The following is a 21522-nucleotide window of genomic DNA, read 5'->3' on the forward strand; positions in this document are numbered from 1 at the left end:
TGCCGAAACAAACCAAAACACCTATTGGAGGAACAAAACATTATCTTCCGCCTGGGCACAATCCAGCCCTGAAGACTCAACATTGCATTCTCCAACTTCAAATAACCTCCCTCCCCATCGTTCAACTCCCTTCTCAGCCCCTGCGCCTCACTGTCACTGCTCCCTGCCGCCAACTGGATCCATTCCTCCCATTGACCAACCAGGTCATCCCCTCCACCTGTCTTCACTTATCCCCATTTCAGCACCATGGCCCTGCATCCCCCTTTATCTCCAACTCTCCCCACAGTCACCACATCAGTTCTCTCAAGATATTGTCAACTTCACAGTATTTTCTTGATTTTAGTGGAGATCACCACTGGTATCCAGGGGCAGCCTGGGCTCTGGGCCTGGGGCTGTCTGAGACCAACAGAAAAACCCTGAATGTGGCTACTCCACGGAATCCAGGAGACGCTCATGGTGACTCCGCCGACTAACATTCCCCGTTTTGCTTTCAATTAATACTTGATTTGTCACTTGTCTGGACTCCCCACACCGCGGAATTTGTAGGATCACAGAACCAAACAACGCGGGAACAGACTCATCCATGCCAATCATTTGCCAGCACTGAGATCATACCACCTATTCATATTCATAAGATTAATTACAGTGTGGAAACAGGCCCTTTGGCACAACAAGTTCACATTGACCCTCCGAAGAGCAACCCATCCAGACCCATTTCCCTGCATTTACCCTGTCACCTAACACTAGGGGCAATTTAGCGTAGCCAATTCACCGAACGTGCACATTTTTGGACTGTGGGAGGAAACCGGAGCACCCGGAGGAAACACACGCAGACACGGCTAGAGAGATCAATCTCCACACAGGCAGTTACCCGAGGCGGGATTTGAACACAGGTCTCTGGCGCTATGAGTCAGCAGTGCTCAATACTGTGCCACCATGCCGCCCGGTGCGCCAGCTTCCACAATTTCCTTTGGAAACATTCCTTATATGCACCACCCTCGGCTTGAAAACATTGCCTCTTGAGTCCCTTTCAAATCTTTCCCCTCTCATCCGATCCCAATGCCCGCTAATTCTGGACTCTCACACCCCAGGGAAAAGACTCTGTGTATTTACCCTATCCATGCCCCTCATGATTTTATAATCCTCTGTATGTCATGCCTCAACCTCAGACGCTCTAGGGAAAACAGCCCCAGCTTATTCAGCCTCTTCCTATCGCTCAAAGCCTCCAACTCTGACAAAATTCTTCTAAAACGTTTCTGAACAAGTTCCAATTTCAGAACATCCCTTCGATGGGAAGTAGTCAGAACTGTAGACGATATTCTAAAAAAGAACCTAACCAATCGTGTGATGACCTCCCTGAAGTGCAAAAAGAAATCAAAACATCTACAAACTGACTAACTGCGATGGTATGGTTGGCCAGGGTGCGTGGGGATTGGGAACACCTGCAGTTGCTCCATGAGGCAATTAAACCATGAGCATTCTCTATCCTCTAATATTTGCAAAATGCCGTGATTTCTCTGAATCTGAAAGAGAATGCTGGAGAAATGTCTGGCAGCATTTGGAGAGAAAGAGAAAACATTTTTGAGTCCAATAACAACTCTTCACAACTGATTTCAATCACACCAGACTCAAACAGTTCAAATGTTTCTCAAGCATTTTCTGCATCTGTACCTGTCTATATTCTGTTGAGATGAAATGTGCTTGCCTCTTTAAGAAATTGCATCTTAAACTATTGCACATAATTAAATCCCTGGACACGATCTCATGTTTATATTCCCATAACTTCCTGTCACATCTGCATTCTACAGAGTACAGATACACTCCATTGAAACACCCTTCAGTCCAAACAGTCATGCCGAATGTAATCCCAAACTGAACTAGTCACACCTGTTTGCTCCGAGAACATTTCCTTCCAAATCATTCCTATTTCTATATCTATCCACGTGTTATTTAATCATAATTGTGCAACCATCCACCACTTCCTCAGAAAGTTCATTCCACATATTTTCTGCACATAAATAATTCCCTCTTATATCATTTTTAATTCTCTTACCTCGCTCCTAAAAAATGTGTCACCAAGTCTTTAAATCCCCTATCCTTCAGGACAGCCAACCATCATTCCCTTTATCGACACGTCTCAACATTTTATAAACTCCTGTCAGGTCGCCTCTCAATCTCCTACACTTCAGTGAAAAATGTCCAAGCCTTCCCAGCCTTGTTGTATAAAAGTTGAAGTGTGGTGTTGGAAAAGCACAGCCAGTCAGGCACCATACCAGGAGCAGGAGAATTGACGTTACGAGCATGAGCCTGTCTTGAGAAATTCCTGATATAGAGCTTATGCTGGAAACCTCGATTCTCCTGCTCCTTGGGTGACCACGCAAAGTCATTGCATCAGCTGTAGTTTGTTAACTGTGCTCTCATTCTCACCACCAAAACTGCCACTATTTTAAATGTTCCAAAAGAATAAGCCACCAACTAACTATCCTTGCAAACCTCCACCTCACCTTTATCACTTTTTCGAACCTCCCTTTCCCAAAAAAGCCACAATCAATCCTTTTCAATTACATTTCTATCCCTGTTGCAGTACCAAAATAGCTGCTGTCAAAATCAGCAGAGCCATTTAATTGATTCAGTTCCTTAATCTGTCTTCGGATTTTAAAATAATTCATCACACCATTCTCTTCCAATACATCTCCACATTGTTCAGCTGCATGAGACTACCCTTGCAAAAGTGTTTCGTGGAAATAATAAGACCCCTTAAAGATCAATAAGGTCGTTTATGTGGGATGCCACATTAAACAGCGAAAATCCTGAATGAATAACTATTGTCAGTATTTACCATGGAGAAAGATATGGAAATTAAGGAATTCTAGGGAATAAATAGTGAGCTAACGAAAAGAGTCTACATTGCAGAACAGGAGTTGCTGGAAGTCAGAAAATGCATCAAGGCGGATAAATTCTTGAACATCATCACGTGCATCTCAGGACAATGCGGGAAACGAACTAAGAAATTACTGGGCCCCTGCCAGAGACATTTGTATATTTAATATCCACAGGTGATCCACAGCACGCAGGGTGGCTAATGTTGTGTCATTTTTTAAAGAAAGTTAGCAAGGAAAAACTATGGCACTGCAGACTTGTGAACATAATGTCAGTGGTTGTACGTTATTATAGGGGATTCTTAGAGATGGCATTGGCAAGCATTTGGAAAAGCAAGGACTATTTAGGAATAGTCACAATAGCTTTGTATGTCCGAAATCATTTCTCAAACATTTGACTGTTTCTTTTGAAGAGGTGACAAAATATCTAGATGAAGGCACAGCGTTTGAATTTGTCTGCATGGAGTTTACTGACATCTTTGACAAGATTCCAGATTAATACGGTTAGATCACAAAGGATTCATGGAGAGATAGCCAGTTAGATACAAACTTGATTTGATGGTAGGAGACAGAATGAAGATTGTTGTTTTGACTTGAGGACTGTGACCAGTAGGGTGCGACAATGATCAATGCTGTGTTTGTTGTTGCTCATCAATTATCCTATCGATTTTGATGAGAATGTAGGAGACATGATTAGTAAATTAGTGGATGACACCATAATTGGCAGTACAGTGGACAATGAAGAAGATAATCTCAGAGTACAACAGAATCTTGATTAACTGGAGCAGTGGGCAGAGGAATAGCAGATGAAGTTCAATGCACATTAATTTCTGACATTGCATTTTGTGAAGACTTACCAGGACAGACTTGCAGTTAATGGTTGGGCCCTGAGGAGTGTTGTCAAATCAGTCTTAGGGGTGATTGGACGTAGTTTCTTTGAAGTGGTGATTTAAGTAGAAAGGCTGGTGAAGATGGCACTTGGCATCCATGCCTTCATCGGCAATGTCTTCAGTCCAGGAGTTGAGATGTCATGTTACAGCTGTAAAAGACATTGATGAGGCAATATTTGGAGTACTGTAAGGAAGGATGTTATTAAATTGGACAGTTGCAAAAAAAAAAGATTGACAGGGATGTTATTGAGACTGGAAGTCTTGAATTATAAGCAGAGGCTGAATAGGCTGGGACGTTTTCCTGAAGAGCGTAGGAGCTCGACAGGTGATCATATCGAGTTATATACAATTGAAGAACATAGCTAAGGTGGATAGACACGATATGGGACTCAAACCTACAAGGCATACGTTTAATGTGAGTGGAAAGAATTAAAAGGGACCTAAGGGACAAATTTTCATGCAGATAGTAGTGTGTGTCGATCAAGGTGGCAGTGGAAGTGGTGGAGGCGGGTACAGTTACAAAAGTTAAAACACATTTCAGCAGCTACATGGATAGAATTGCTTTAGTGGGACGTCGGCCAAATTCAATCAAATGGGACTAGTTCAGTTTCAGAAAGCTGGTCAGATGAGACAACTTTGGTAGAATTACCTGTTCCTTGCTGTATGACTCCATCTGCTGTAAAATCCCTCAACTGTTGTTTCCCATTATACACTCCATAAACCTAACGTCATTTTGACTGACAAAATACAAGAGGTTCCCATACTAAAGACAGGGAAAATGCTGTTCCACGGGAAATATTGGCACTGCCACTGAATTCTCTTATCAAGTGAACAGAAATTATGTGCTATGATTAAATGGAATCTTGAGCCACAGAGCCAATGTATAAAATTCAGTATGAATGCAAGATCTTGTGCACAGCTCATTATCACAGTAGAGTCCTGGATGTGTTTAATCAAAGTACTATGAGCAGAATCAACCCCTACTGTCAAATGTCACTACATTGTGTTAAGAGCAGGGCTGAATGGGGAAATCATTTGCCATAGACAAAATAATTACACAATCTTCCACCAATTTCAAAAACAAAATCATGATTAAGGTTCAAATATTTTCAGTTGTTAAAGCTGGAGTCTTAATTCTCAGAAAACTGAATAAAGTTTGCACAATTCAGGTATCTTCACAGATCTGTGGGTAATTCATATACGGAAAAGCTTTGCACACAATTGCTATTTTCCAGCATTATATCCAAAATTTTTGAAGGTTAGAAAAGTGAAGACAGAGTCACTTATTTGTTCTGCTAAAATACATAAACTCAGGATGTACTCTATTACTGTATTTAACAAACAAATTGAGGGGCCTTGAGAGACGATGATGAAAAGTTCTTTGATTTTATGAGAGAGATTACCATGCAGTTCAAAATCAAGAGGTGTCGCATTTCAAATAGAGGTTGAGAGAATTTCTTTTCTTCAAGAGTTCATAATATTTTTAAAATTTCTCCTCCAAAGTGAAATGGAGGTCCCAGAGAAGAGATCTTTTCCTTACAAGAGTCCAAGATTACCAGCAGGATTTTAGAGTTTGAGTCGCAATCAGATCAGATAGGATCTTATTAAAAGGCTGCACAATTTCAACACAAATGTCCTAAACCATATTTGTGCACTTACATGTCGTTAAAACCAGTGAATTATTCTAGAAAAACGAGATCACCGTCTCTTCACTAAAACCAAACATTACTTCCATTTTAATTTAATCTTTAAATTATAAATTTTTTATCTATGATTCAAAAGTCGAAATCCCTTACATAAGCAGTAAGTAACAACGTTCCTCGGGTCAAACAATATGGAACAAAACTTCCCACCTTCATGAATATTCTGGTGTGCAGAGAGCTTCCTGTCACTTAAACCTGGCCTTTGACTCCACATGCTCTGAGTTTCATCGTGAATGTATTATATTCTCACTGACTGAAGGCCTTTTAAAAACACAAACATGTTATATCCACTGTGTTACCTTTATCTACTTTTCCTGTTACTGTTCAAAGTATTAAGACTGGACATTTTCCATTTTGAAAATAGCACTGACTATCTCCTGTTGACTTGTTTCTCTGTTGAACAGTGCTTCTGAAAGGGATACTGAAGTTCTGAGTATGAAAACAACCAATGATTCGGTATTCCAAACAGAGGTCCCAGTATGAACAGAATCCAAAACAAGTACTGATTGAATTCATCTGATTCAGTCTTGTGCATGATTAACATTAGCAACAATAGAAAACTCAAACCCCTTCTATCTCACGTGAACGTGCTGGTCTTTCTGTAAATTAGAAGATCGATTCAATCGCTTCTCACATACAATGCACATGAATGGCCTTTCTACAGTGTGAACCGGCTGATGTGTCAAAAACCATGTAAATCTCTTCTCACACACAGGGCAGGTAAAAGGCCGCTCGCCAATGAGTACGCGCTGGTGTGTCAGCTGGTGGGATACTTGGGTAAATCTCTTCCCACACATAGAGCATGTATACAGCCTTTCTATTGTGTGAATTCTCTGGTGTGCAATTAGATGAGGTGACTGTCTGATTCCCTTCCCACAATGAATGCAAGTTCATGGTCTCTCATCAGTGTGAACCCGCTGACGTATCTGGAGGATCGAGAATTGACCGAATCCTTTCCCACATACAGAGCAGGTGAATGGCCTCTCCCCAGTGTGGCTGCATCGATGATTTTTCAGTTCAGATGGGTAATTGAAACCTTTACCACAAACAGAGCAGGTGAATTTCCATTCTCCAGTGTGGCAAAGTTAATGATTTTCCAGTTTGGATAATTGAATCCTTTCCCATAGACCCGAAATTTCCAAGGCTTCTCCATTGTGTCTCTGTCCTTGTATCTCTCTCACTTGGATAATCAATTGAATCTCGTTTACACACAAAATAATTGAATAATCACTCTGCATCGTAAGTGCTATTTTTGAGGCTGCATAAATTATAAAACGTTATTTCACAGTCATTCTACTGGAATAGACTCACTTCAGTGTGTGTGTGTGTTGGTGCTTCTCCGGTGACATTCATTCAGGAATTTTTTTTCTCATAAACCGAACAAGCAAAGATTAACTCCTTCCACATTCAAAGGTAGATGGCATGCGGGGTCTGATGAACTGAACGACGCTGTCAGATCTTGATATGATATTTGGTTTGAATTTCCCATCTGCAAATGCTCTTCTTCCAATGCCCTGTAAAAAGGATATCATAAAAGGTATCAGTGTGAGAACAGAGTGAAGTTGAATTGTACAATTATAGTTTCCACAGAATATACTTGCTGAACTTGTTTACTTTCAGCTCTACATTCACTTCCCACGCACTCATTCTATTTGTCTGCATCCCAGCATGATATGGTAACTGCTCTTCCCAAGACCAAAAGAAATCATCGATTTGTTAACACAACCCAATTCATCTTGTAAACCATCTTCCTACCCATTGACTTCACCAATACTTCCTGATACATTGGGAAAGCAGAAACATAATCAAGGCACCTCATTCTCTAGTCATTCTCTGTTTTACCCTCTTCCATCAGGCAGAACACATCGAATTTATATGAAATTTGTTTGCATTGAAAAAACAGCTTTTCCCCTGTCGTTACTAGACTTTTGAATTGACCTCTTTAGTGTTAGTGCTGATCTCTCTCTGAATCATCTCAGCAGGTGGCACATTGTATCCTGCATTCTGTTGCTATCCTCATGCATTTGTACAGAATGGTCTGGCTGTAAAGCAGGCGAGCCAACAATTTTAACTGTACTTCAATACATGTATCAATGATAAATCAAATCAAATCAAATCTGCCTCTTCTCGGTGTCAACATCCAAACCCATCACAGCATCCAAAACTTATTTCTCTTTTGGTTGACTTTCCCTTTTTTCCTCATGGTCTATGACTGGCTGTATTCATTTCTCCACTTGCTGAATCCCCTGAATATTCTGAATCTGGCTATGTCAAGTTCTATGCACAACACTTTATCTTCAATATGAGACTCTGTTCCCAATCTATCTGTGTGATAATCGAAAATGTGCGTTCAGAGTCTATTCCTCTTTCATCAGCTGACGCCTCAAACTTACAATATACCTGCTTGAAATTAGATATGTTAATTAAATAAAAATATATCACTGTCCAGTGTAAAACTGAGTAAGATAGACAGGAGAAAAATATCCTGCCTTCTCAAACGTAATTGAGGACGGCCAACATGTAATGGCCTTGACAAAAATGCCCACAACCCATTAACTAACAAAATCCCTGGTTTGCAAATACTCAATAAATTCTGTTCATTGAAAACCACGACTGTAAGGAAAAGCAGAGGAAGCCATTCAGACTGTTGCACCATTCAGTTTTTATCCTGGCCAATCAATGCCCATGTCCGCGCTTCCTGGGAGTATTTGCATGGCGCCTGAATGAGCTCGAGTCTTCCGAGGTGATTCTTAAGAGCACTGAATCAGAAATTTAGACCGATTTAACTTTCAAACTCGAATAATTTCACCGAGAGATATTGTGAGGAAGAATCAAAAACCGTTTGCCTCATACACAGAAGACGGGGTATGGCCGTTTTCCGCTGTTTTGTTTTAATGTTGCAGGATAATGGTGCCCTCTGCGCTTCCAGCCGCTGCACAATATAAATAGCAGGAGGGCAGCAATGCACAGGAGCAAAAAACCCTGCTTTTTCTAGGGAAGCAAGTCCCACAGACGAGTATAAACATTGGGCCTTCCGGAAGTTGAGTCGGGTTGGTTTTTGGGGCGAGGGGATAGCAAGTGAGAGATGGTTAAGAGGTGCTGATTGCGGGTGTCGGGGCCCGAATCAGAGTGGCTTCACCTGGTCATTTGGTGTCTGTGGTTACCGTTCTCTTGGCGCTATCGCGCTTCCACCACAAACTCGCTGCCAGTCCCCGCTCCCTTTTCTCCTGTCCACCGAATCTGGTTCGAGACAAAGGAGCATCCAGAATGCCCCGCTGCCCGTCCTGGTGAGCAAGCACCCTTTCGGCACCATCAAATTCAAAGGTTTGGAAAGAATACTTTCTCAATTGCAGAGCATTGTGGGTATTGAACTTGCGATTACTGGATGGTTCTTCAAAAGTGTCGAATTTATTGTGATCAGCCACAAAAGGTGTTTCCCCACTCGCAGAAGTTGTTGCACATTTTCGATTTCGTAATTTTATGGTTATCTTTTTCTACAATTTAGCAAGTTCCCTCAGGCATCGTTGTTGCCCAGTGCAAGATTCAGGACGGTACTTCTGATGATTCACCTCCAGAGTTTTGAGTATAACTTATCCATCGTTTATTCAACCGTTTCATTTCTTGGCTGGCTGGATTGAAAACTTTCCTGAATACAGATAAATGCCTCTTCACACCAAGTTATAATGCGTAGATGTCAAATTATCCAAGTTTTGATCTTGTTTCGAACAATTGTAAGAACAGATGCATTCCCTGTTTACAAAATTAGTTACACAGTTAGTGATTCTTTACACATATCTTCGCCAGGGTCTGTTTGCACTATTCCTTATTATTATCGGTCTGATACTTGTTCATTTATGAATCCTTTCACTAATGCTCCAATTCTAACACCTCTGTTGCATACGAAGAAATTGGGAATTTTCTTGCTGTGAAAATAGAAATCTCAATTTAATACTTATAAGCAATATAGTTTTTCTCTCTCACTTTTAGCCCTATACAGGTATATGTAGTATGTCGGACAAAGAATGAGATTCTACTGAAGGGCGAAAGACAATCTCAGGATAATGTGAAGAAATAGAAACTGAAAGGTAATCATTGTTGTTTGGAATAGATCAACAATGGGAATTACATATTCAGATGTATGTGACGTTTATGGAAAAGCATGCATGAACAAAAGGGGAGTAAGTTAATATGTTTCGTGCAGAATGGAATAAATACGGTAGCAAGGAATAATCCTGGATTGGTGCACATTAAATCGATATGGATGAAGGAAAGAAATAAAAAGGTAAAGAAGACACCGACAGGAGTAGTCTTTCATTTCAGATTTCAAGAAATTCAAATTCCGCTGTGTGCCTTGGTGGTATTCAAACCAAGCTCAGAACATTATCTCAATCTTTAAACTCATAGTCAAGAGAGTATAACACTCAGCCTCTTTCGAATTGGGACAAATGGGGTCTGATCACAATAGCAAACTGCATCTCATGGAGAGGGTGGGGACAAATAGTTTATGATCATATATAATAATGACTTGGCTGAGGAAAATGAATGTGCCATACGTGAGCATTGTGTTGAAACTGCAATATCAATCTTCTTTTTTTTTTTCATTGTTAAACGACACCATTACCTCTATCTTTTGGTGCACTCCTGTCTGACTTCTCCATCTGTGGATTTCTTGAACAATTCATGATCATTTTAAGGGGCATGTTTGATCCCAGTTCAGTGTTTGATACTACCCACATTTTCCTTCCTTTCATCTTTGTTCTTCATGTCCCAACTCCAAGGGTCCAACCTGCTTGCCCTAATCCTTTGTTCAGTATTCATCCTGTGGACTTCCCTCTTCGACATATAATGATGAAATTTCTCACTTTACGAGCTACACTTGGTAAATATTGGCCGTTTAATACATTTATTATCATCTTCCTTTCGAACAAATAGCCTCATATTGACTTTGTAAACTCAACTATTATTTAACAAACTGTCAATTTTAGCAGCTAAAGGCTTATACCTGCTGAGTATTTGCTTATGAAGTGCCTGAATCCTTGATACTTTCACGAATTTCTTCAAAATCTCCAAATTTGTAGTTGATACCAAACAACCGTTAGCGACTTGAATTGTGTCGTTCCATGATGTGCAATTATGATTTTTCTGTATTTACCAGTAAAATTCCCTTGGTGCTTCATTTTTTTATCCTTTCTCTCATTTAATAAACCCTACTCTCCATTATTTAAGCTGGTTTCTGATAGTGTTCCATTACACATTAACACTAACTGATTTTTTTCTGAGAGTTTGTTTCTAAGTAACCCCTTTTTGCCTGCACACTTCTCTTACCCTTTTCGATTATGTCTCGGAAATCTGTTCAGACCCTGTGATACTAGCAAATAGTACGTTAAAAGACTTCAAAAATATTTTGATAGCTTGTCACAGGAAAGGGTTATACACAAAGTTTACGGCTCCGTGTGTTAGAAAGGGTCAAGAATTAGTTACCAGACAGAAGCTGAAATTAGAGTTACATGGGCATTTCTGAGTTGGCAGCCTGTGATTAATGGAGTGCTGCAAGGAGGAACTTTGGGGCCTTTGCTATTGGGAATCTATGTTCATTACTTATGTAAAATAAAAGAATAATTGTTTTAATTTTGTCTATGATACAATTTAATTAAGTGAGTCATGATGTGGAGGTGGTGACATTGGACTGCGGTGGATAAAGTTAAAAATCGCACAACACCAGGTTATGGTCCTACAGGTTTATTTGAAAGTGCATGCCTTTGGTGCACTGTTCCTTACTCAGGTAGCTGCGTGATTTTTTTTAAAGAAGTGAGCAACAGTGTGACAAATGAAATGTGATATTATTCACAGATGACAAAAATAGAGATGCTGAAGTTTTTTTTCAAAGATGACAATCTTCAAAATGTCATGCATGCGAAGCATTAAAATGCAATCACGAAGGTACACCAAGCAATGAGAAAAATAAATGTCAATCTTCATTTTTATAAGGAAATTCTGCAGCTGTGCAGGGGTTGCATAACATCACAATCGGAAAGCGAAGTACTGTTTTGCTGTTCATATTTAATGAAGGATGTATTATAATTGGAGGCAGTGAAGTGAAGGTTCAAGAGATTGGACAATGGAACGATTCAGTTCTTTTTTGAGGAGAGGCTCTATAAATTGGGCGTCTGGAGTTCAGTAAAATAAGAGGTCATCTGACTGAAATATTCAAGATTCTGAATCTGCTTTGCAGAATAAAACTTAGAGGATGTTCAATATAATTTTGTGCCTTGGTTGAAGAAGTGACAGTTTCAGGATCAAAAGCAATTATTTCTGAACCAGATGAGAAAATTTCTTCACTCAATGAGTGATAAAGTTTTGGCATTTTCTATCGTGAAGACTTCTGTTTGGGAGATTATTGACAATATTGAAGGCTGAGTCGGATAGAGTTTTGAATGCTTGAGACATTAAGGTTTATGAAGAATAGGCAGGAAACTGGAAAGCAGTTTGGGGATTGATGATTGTAAATGAGAATGTTGAGTGTTATGGTGTTCTCCTGAGTTTTTTAATGTGTTATTTCAGATTTCCAAAGTCTTCAACATATTGTTTTTGTTTTAATTCAGACCTTGCACACAGAACTCAGTCAATCTTAATCTCAAAGGAGGGTGCCTGTAAACAAGAAAGTGTCTTGAAGTGTGCATACTTCAATGCAAGAAGTATACGAAATAAGGTAGGTGAACTTGCAGCGTGGGTTGTTACCTGGGATTTCGATGTTGTGGCTATTACGGAGGCATGGGTAGAACAGGGACAGGATTGGCTGTTACAGGTTCCAGGATTTAAATGTTTTAATAGGTTCAGAGGTGGGGATAAAAGAGGGGTGGTGTGGCATTTCTTGTCAAAGATAGTATTAGAGCAGTGGAAAGGACGATGGATGAAGACTCGCCATCTGAGGTAGTTTGGGCTGAGTTTAGGAATAGGAAAGGTGAGGTCACCCTGTTAGGAGTTTTCTACAGGCCTCCTAATAGTCCTAGAGACGTAGAAGAAAGGATTGCGAAGATGATTCAGGAGAAGAGTGAAAGTAATAGGGTGGTTGTTTTGGGTGTCTTTAACTTTCCAGATATTGACTGGGAAAGCTTTAGCTCAAGTTCGTTAGATGGGTCGGTGTTTGTACAATGCGTGCAGGAGGGTTTCCTGACACAATATGTGGACAGGCCAACAAGAGGTGAGGCCATACTGGATTTGGTTCTGGGTAACGAAACAGGCCAGGTGTTAGAATTGGAGGTAGGTGAGCAGTTTGGGGACAGTGACCACAATTCAGTGACTTTTACTCTAGTGATGGAGAGGGATAAGTGTGCACTGCAGGGCAAGAGTTATAGCTGGGGGCAGGGAAATTATGATGCGGTGAAGCACGACTTAGGATGGGTGGCTTGGAAATGTAGGCTTCAAGGCATGGGCACAATTGATATGTGGAGCTTTTTCAAGGAGCAACTATTGACTGTCCTTGATAAGTATGTACCTGTCAGGCAGGGAGGAAAGGGTCGTGTGAGGGAGCCGTGGTTTAATAAGGAATTGGAATTCCTTGTTAAATGGAAGAGGGCGGCCTATGTAAAGATGAGGTGTGAAGGTTCAATTGGGGCGATTGAGAGTTATAAGGTAGCCAGGAATGATCTGAAGAGAGAGCTAAGAGCAGCAAGGAGGGGACATGAAAAGTCCTTCGTTAGTAGGATTATGGAAAACCCTAAAGCTTTCTATAGGTATGTCAGGAATACCTATAGAATGACTAGGGTAGGAATAGGTCCAGTCAAGGATAGTAGTGGGAAGTTGCGTGTGGAGACTGAAGAGATTGGGGAGACACTGAATGAATACATTTCGTCAGTATTCAGGCAGGAACAGGATATTGTTGCCTATGTGAATATTGAGTCACAATTAATTAGAATGGACGGCTTTGAGGTATGTAGGGAAGAGATGTTGGAAATTCTGGAAAGGGTGAAAATAGATAAGTCTCCTGGGCCTGATGGCATTTATCCTAGGATTCTCTGGGAAGTAAGGGAGGAGATTGCAGAGCCATTGGCCTTGATTTTTATGTCCTCGTTGTCTACAGGAATAGAGCCAGAAGACTAGAGGATAGCAAACGTGGTTCCCTTGTTCAAGAAGGGGAGTAGGGATAGCCCTAGTAACTATAGGCCGGTGAGTCTCACTTCTGTTGTGGGCAAAGTCTTAGAGAGAATTGTAAGGGATAGGACTTATTAACATCTGGATAGGAATAATGTGATCAAGGATAGTCAGCATGGCTTTGTAAAGGGCAGGTCGTGCCTCACAAACCTTATTGAATTCTTTGAGAAGGTGACTAAGGAGGTAGACGAGGGTAAAGCGGTAGATGTGGTATATATGGATTTTAGTAAGGCGTTTGATAAGGTTCCCCATGGTCGGCTACTGCAAACGATACGGAGGTATGGCATTGAGGGTGAGTTGGAGGTTTGGATTAGGAATTGGCTGGCTGGAAGAAGACAGAGTGTAATAGTTGATGGTAAAAATTCATCTTGGAGTGCAGTTACTAGCGGTGTTCCGCAAGGATCTGTTTTGGGACCATTGCTGTTTGTCATTTTTATAAATGACCTGTAGGAGTGGCTCGAAGGTTGGGTGAGCAAGTTTGCGGATGATACGAAAGTTGGTGGAGTTGTTGACAGTGAGGAAGGATGCGTCAGGTTACAGCGGGATATAGATAAGTTGCAGAGCTGTGCAGATAGGTGGCAAATGGAGTTCAATGTCGGTAAGTGTGAGGTGATTCACTTTGGTAAGAGTAACAAAAAGATGGGGTACTGGGCTAATGGTCAGATTCTTGGTAGTGTGGATGAGCAGAGGTATCTTGGTGTCCATGTACACAGATCTCTGAATGTTGCCACCCAGGTAAGTAGTGCGGTGAAAAAGGCATATGGCGTACTGGTTTTTATTGGTAGAGGAATTGAGTTCCGGAGCCCTGAGGTCATGTTGCAGTTGTATAAGTCTCTGGTGCGGCCGCATCTGGAGTATTGTGTGCAGTTTTGGTCGCCATACTATAGGAAGGATGTGGAGGCACTGGAACGGGTGCAGAGGAGGTTTACCAGGATGTTGCCTGGAATGGTAGGAAGATCGTGTGAGGAAAGGCTGAGGCACTTGGGGCTGTTTACATTGGAGAAAAGAAGGTTTAGGGGTGACTTGACAGAGGTGTACAAGATGATTAGGGGTTTAGATAGGGTTGACCATGAGAACCTTTTCCACATATGGAGTCAGCTCTTTCGAGGGGGCATAGCTTTAAATTAAGGGGTGGAAGGTATAGCACAGATGTTGGGGGCAGATTCTTTACTCAGCGAGTCATGAGTTCATGGAATGCCCTGCCAGTAGCAGTAGTGGACTCTCCCTCTTTATGGACATTTAAACGGGCATTGGATAGGCATATGGAGGATAGTGGGCTCGTGTAGGTTAGGTTTGCTTGCATCGGCGCAACATCGAGGGCCAAAGGGACTGTACTGCGCTGTATTTTTTTATATTCTATGTTCTAAATGTTGCAACACGTCCAGGCAAGAATCAGTTTCTGGAAGTGTGGATGATGATTTGTCGATGAGGTTCCTTCGAAGGTAACTACACTTCTTTTTGTCTCCCCAGGTGTTTATCCAATTTCCATTTTAAGTTGATTGCAGCAGTTTGTGCTGCAGAGCAGATGGAGAGGTAGCTGCCATTTCCTTAAAACGCTTCTTTAAATTTTCCCCTTTGTCTCCACTTTGTGCCATCTGAGTTAATATTTCTTCATTTGTCTTCAGGCTTTGTTTATTGCTTTGAAAACACTATGGCATAAGTGACTCCTGCTGATGAGCTAGAGAAGGATAAACCCAGCAATTTCTATTCCCGTTATAAATCTGAGCAAATTCTAAGGTTCATTAAAACTTTATGGCCTTTTAAATGTTCATGCCTTATTTAAATTTCAGTTTTGCTTTGTCGAAAATCAAACCCAGGATGAAGTGGTTAATGCCCAGTTTTCCTTTGGGCAAATGATGAAAGAGCTTTTTCCTTACCTTTATAATCTGTGTGGTGAAGGCGTTCTTCCTTTGCTATTATTTAAGGAAAAACTGGATGTTCATTCCACAACAATAAAGTATCATGATATTTGTTTGATACAAGCACAAGAATTTATTCACGTGGTGTCTTTGCTTTAAATGCTTTAAGGTTTTTAAGAGGAGCTCTGCAGCCTTGAGTTTAGCTTAAGTCACTGAGAGCAATTTTACAGCAGAATCTGGATCACAGAGCGTAATACTTTGAGGCTTCAGGGAGGAAAATGGAATAGAGAGGAGCTGTGCTTTAGGGAGGGAAGTAACTGAGGCAATTACATATAGGGTCGGTGTAATTTCCTTTCATCTGTTCAGAATAAACGTACTTAAAATACAAAATATCCCATATGCATTATCAAATGCTCAGTTTTGCCTCAAGTGACGAAAAGAAACAACAAAGCCACCCGACACTCTTCCAGGACCTCACCCATGGCTATCGAAGACGCAAATATCTCAGCAAGGAGCCCAGCAATAACGTCGCTGGCCTCCCACAGAGGTCTGGTTCCTTCTTTTTCTTGACCAAAGCCTCAATTTCCACAAGCAACCAGGATTCCCTGCACCGACCAGCCTTGTATTCACCCGAACAGGAAAATACTGTCTCTGGACTCTTGTTATCTCAATTGTGAACGTTCCCATTCTCCAGCCATCCCTTTATCTGTGAACAACCACCCATATCAGTATTTGAACATTTTTGTCGAATACCGACAAAATTCACCTTCCTACAGTTTAGAACTTCAGCTGTTTTATCTGGTCTATCCTTTCCCATCAGTATTTTCAAACTAATACAATTATGGTCGCTAGCCCCAAAGTGCTCCCCCACTGATACCTCAGTCACCTGCCCTGCCTTATTTCCCAAGAAGAGGTCGGGTTTTACGCCTTCTATAGTGGGTACATCCATATACTGAATCAGAAATTTTTCTTGTTTGGGAAGTCAAAATCCCCTCCCATAATCCTGTGATTCATACTAACAACTGAAATCTCCTTAAAGGTTTGTTACTGAATTTCTGTCTGACTATGAGGGATCCATAGTACAATGCCAGTAAGGTGATCAACCCTTTCTTATTTCCCATTTCTAAAATAACTTCCCTGGACAAATTACCAGGAATATCTTCCCTAAGTACAGACATAATGTTGCCCCTAGTCAAAAGAACCACTCGCCCCCACCCCCCACTTTTTCTTGTCCCCCTTTCTATCCTTCCAATACAATCTATACCTTAACATTAAACTGCAATCTAGTCCATCCCTGAGTAACATATCTATAAATGCCATGATATTCGAAATCCCATGTTCCAAATCGTGCCCTCAGTGCTTCTGATTTTTTAGGCATCCTGCATTGAAATAGACGATGTTTAATTGATCAGTCCTACCTCATTTCAATTTTGTTCTTAATTGCCCTGTCTGTATGATCTACTCTTTTTCCCAACTGTACCAGTTTCAGATTGATCACTTTCCTCACTATCCCCCTGGGTCCCCCTACCCCACTAGATTTATTTATTTCTACCCAAGCACCTTTAGCAAATCTTCCCGTCAGTGTATTCGTCCTCTTCCAAAACAGATGCATTTCGTACTTCTTGCACAGGCCATTTCTCCCAAAGAAGACAATCAATTGAGACAAAAATGTCAATCCTTCTCGCTGTATTAGTTCCTCAGCCACGCATTCATCTGCTCTATCCTCCTATTACTACCATCACTAGATCATGGCACTTGGAGCAATCTAAATATGACTATCCTCGAAAGCCTCTTTTTTATGATTCAGCCTCAGTTCTGATATTCTCTCCTCAGAATCCCATTCTTTTCACTTCCTAAGACGTTAGTTCCAGACCTCCTCCTGATCCTGTTCCTCTTTGAAAAGGTTCTGCACCCTTTCTGAGATACATTTGATCAAGTCTCTCGAGAGGCAACACACCATTCCGATATCTAGCTGTCGGTGGCAGAATCATCTGTCTGTGCCTCGAGCTAAGAGAATCCTGACAATCGGTCACTTGGAATCTGGCATACTCCTCATTCCATTAGAGCCAGCCTCAGTCCCAGATTCCTGCCTGACAGTACTTCATTCCCTTGAGAAGTCGATCAGCCCCTACATTTTCCAGAACAGCATGAACGTTTGAGATGAGGATAACTACAGGTGACCCCTCCACTACCTTCCTCCCTCTCTGACCTTTCCTCGAGGTCACCCATCATCCTGAATGTATAATCGGTTTATCTCCCTCTCTGCAACTGTCATCCATCACACCCCCAGTTACTATAATTTTCTCATTGCCTCTGACTGCTGTTTCAATCGATCCATGCAATTTGACAGGATTCACAACCAAATAAAATTCCTGCAGACATAATCATTAGTCACATTCTCCCTCATCTCTCACATCCGACAGGAAGAGCACATCAATCCAGCAAAAAACATCTTTACATATTAACAATGTACACCCCAGAAAATAGAACTGTCTTGCTGCTCTAAAAACACTACTCCAACCTTAATACCTAAGTTTTTATATTCTTAAAGTTTTAACAAAAAAATCAAAAAGTAAACACATACTCGCTATTGTGGATTTAGCAAAGAAATATAGTGTGGGTACACTTTTTAAAAAGCCACTTAGGTGCTCCCCTGCTGTGAGCTCCCACAAACAGGTATCTCCAAGGTCAAATGTGAATTTTGCTGTCTTAAAATCCTCTTATTTTAGAGATAACTGATAACCCCTCACAAATTTGTTTGTAAAGTAATTAGTATCCTAACTGTGATGAAACAGGCTCTTCTGCCCAACAAGTCGACACCGACCCTCCGAACAGTATCCTACACAGACCCATTCTCCTACATTAACTCCTTGCTCATTCACATAACCTACACATCCTTGAACACTATGGGCAGTTTGTCATGGCCAATTTACCTAACCTGTACATATTTAGATTGTGGGAGGAATCCAGAGCACCCGGAGGAAACTCACGAAGATATGGGGAGAATATGGAAACAACACACACAGACAGTTGCTCGAGGTCCCTGATACTGTGAGGCAGCAGCGCTAACCACTAAGCCATGGAGCCGCTTCTCAATTTCCTGATGACTATTGCGGGGCCTATATTTAATTCCAATGTGGTGATAATCCCTTTCTTCTTTTCATTTTCACACAAGTAACTTCATTGAACGTAATTACAGGAATATCCTCCCCGAGTATAGCTGAACAAAAATGCCACACACCTTTCACTGTTGCTTCCTTTCTCTCCTTTCTCTAGCATCAGTACCCTGAAACATTAAGCTGCCAGTCCTGTCCTTCCATGAGCCAAGTTTCTGCAATACTTATGATATCCCTATGCCACGTTTGCAACCATGCCCCAGTTTATCTGTCATTCCTCTTATATTGAAATAAATGCTATTTAATTGATCAGTCTTATTTTTATCTCTGTCTTGCTCTTGCCTGCCTTGACACTTTGACTTGCTCCTCATCTCAATTGTACCAGCCTCAGTCCTTTCTCTCTTTTCTCTATTTTATTGCCCCATCTCCCCAGCCTTTACTGGTTTAAGTCATCTGAGTCGCATGAGGTATCTACCGGTCCACTTCTAATTCAGCTGCAAACCATCTTTCTCATTGGCAGTTTCTACCTCAGACAAGATTCCAATGATCCAAACATTTGAATCGCTGCCCACTGCACCAGCTCTACACTTACACGTTCATCTGCTCTAATCTCTTCTTCGTATTCTCACTCGAACCCAGCACAGGGTGTAATCTATATATTACTCCCCTCGAGGACCTATTTTCCAATCGCCTGCTCAATATCCTATATTCTCCCTTCAAAACCTACTCCCTTTTCTTCCGATATCACTGGTACCAATGTGTACAATTAATTCCTACTGGTCACTCGTCCCTTTGAGAATGTACTGCACGCTCTCCAAGACATCCTTGACCAGGGCAGCTACAGACCATTTTCATGTCTTGCTGTCGGTCACAGAAATGTCTGTCTGTGCTCCCAGAAAGAGAGAGAGTCTCTATCACAATTAATTGCTTGGAACTGGACATATCTCTCACCACAGTATAGCCCGTTTTGGTACCAGAAACTTGGCTGACAGAGTTACATTCTCCTGATAGTCCATCATACCCTAAATTTTCCAAAACAGCATACTTGTTTGCGATGCGGACAGCCATGGAAGACTCCTGCACGACCTATCTGCCTCTCCTATCTGTCCACAGGTAACCCATCTATTTCACTGTAACTGCAGTATTCTACATTCCTGAACTTCAATCCATCACATCTTAATTGCCTGTAATTGCTGCTCCAACTGATCCATAGACCCAATAGGATTCACAACCAAACACACCTCTTACAGGCACAATCATCATAAATATTGAAATTCTCGATAACCTCACGCATCAAACACGAAGAGCATATAACTCGACTAATCGCCATCTGTGTAACTTAATTTACAGATCCAGGCAGTAGCACCATCTTATTGTACTAAAACACTACTCTCGGATAACTTCTTGCCTGTGTTTTATATTTAAAGAAAGGAAATATAGATCTCAGTAAAATATCAGAGTCTATTACAGATTTGCAAAGGAATTTAAGATTTATAAGTCTTATAAATCTTCAGAACAAATACTCACGGATCAATGAAATCATGAACAGCTGTGAGCTGTTCTGAAATTGAGGTCCCTGCAAGGCCAGCTGTTTGTTTGGTTCTCTTGGACAGAGCTCCGATTTCCAGAGATGCTTGTAATTTCACAATCAATGAGCTGTGAACGTTCATTGTTTTGTATTGAAGTCGAGATCCATGCTTGGACCTCCCACATGGTCTCTCCCGAAATTCCTGCACTCTCCATTTCTTCCAATTTAAAGTATGTTGCTTCTGATTTTTGCTTTGAATTCAAACAGTGAAGTAATAACTTATAAATACAATAATTACTGCTTCAAGATATCGAGGGAAAAAAGGATCTGCTGCATGGCAATGATTCTTTCTCATCCACCATTTTGAAAATTGTTCAGGGACAGGATTTTCTCATCACTGGAACACAATGAATACTAGGGATAGTCAATGTGGCTTTCTGCAGGGAGGTCTTGTCTCACAAACATTATTTAGGAAGTGATAATGATGAATGATGAGAGAAGGCTGTGAATGTTACCTCCATAGACACTACCAAACCATTTGACAAGGTCCCTCATGGTAGGCTGGACCAGACATTAAGTCACATGGGATCGATATTGCGTTGGTAAGTTGGATACAAAATTAGCTTGGTTCAATAAGACAGACGATAATTTGTGAAAATGTATTTTTCTGATGGGATGTCTGTGACTAGTTGTGTTCTGCAAGAATTAGTTCGGGGATCTCTTTTGTTTGCATATTAATTTATTTATATGAATATGTAATTGGGAGTAAGCTTTCAGTTCTGATTAGGACGTTGGCAGACGTGTTGAAAATTGGTGGAGTTGTTTATGGAATATCTCCATAAAAGCTGGTATCCTGTCATCAAGTCACCTTTTATTTACACTTGCATAACAAATGACATTCACCCAGCGAGTACACAGCCAATTCCTAAACTGAGCAGAAACCCTGAGATTCCTGTTTATCTTTCTTATCGCACTCATGTTTTGTGTGTGCGCAGGTGTGAGACACACTGAAAGATGCAAGATGCACGAATCTTTCTTGAAATTTCCACCACCAGGAAGAAAGGAAACACCCAAGTGGCCAGTGACAAGCAGTGCCCTTGAGACTCCTGTTTATATCTGTCAGTCAGGACTCCCTGATTTGATCAGATTAACAGCCCCAGTCAGGGAAATCATATTCTATGAGTTGAACTGATTCAAAGCACAACATTCCTCCCACTTTAAATCATGGAGATAGGCATGTCCTTCATCCAGTAATTTCTTCTCGGGCATTTTCACACAAGATCTGATTCCTCTGCCTCTGCCTAATCTGGAGTGATAATAGCCTGCCACTTGTGCCCAGAGTGTCTTGGCCGAAACTCCTCTTCTTCAGGTGGTAGTTCTGTCGAAGCTGTGACAT

General features: G+C 41.1%; 1 pseudogene; it reads right to left on the reverse strand.

Moving 5' to 3' along the window:
• Window positions 1-5993: 5993 nt before the first annotated feature.
• On the reverse strand, window positions 5994-6625 carry LOC148140728 (uncharacterized; annotated as a pseudogene).
• Between the last annotated feature and the right edge of the window lie 14897 nt (window positions 6626-21522).

This window comes from Chiloscyllium plagiosum, unplaced genomic scaffold, assembly GCF_037043375.1.
Source record: "Chiloscyllium plagiosum isolate Xiang-an unplaced genomic scaffold, Cpla_swu_hap1 HiC_scaffold_35, whole genome shotgun sequence".
In the NCBI taxonomy this organism is placed as follows: Eukaryota; Metazoa; Chordata; class Chondrichthyes; order Orectolobiformes; family Hemiscylliidae; genus Chiloscyllium; species Chiloscyllium plagiosum.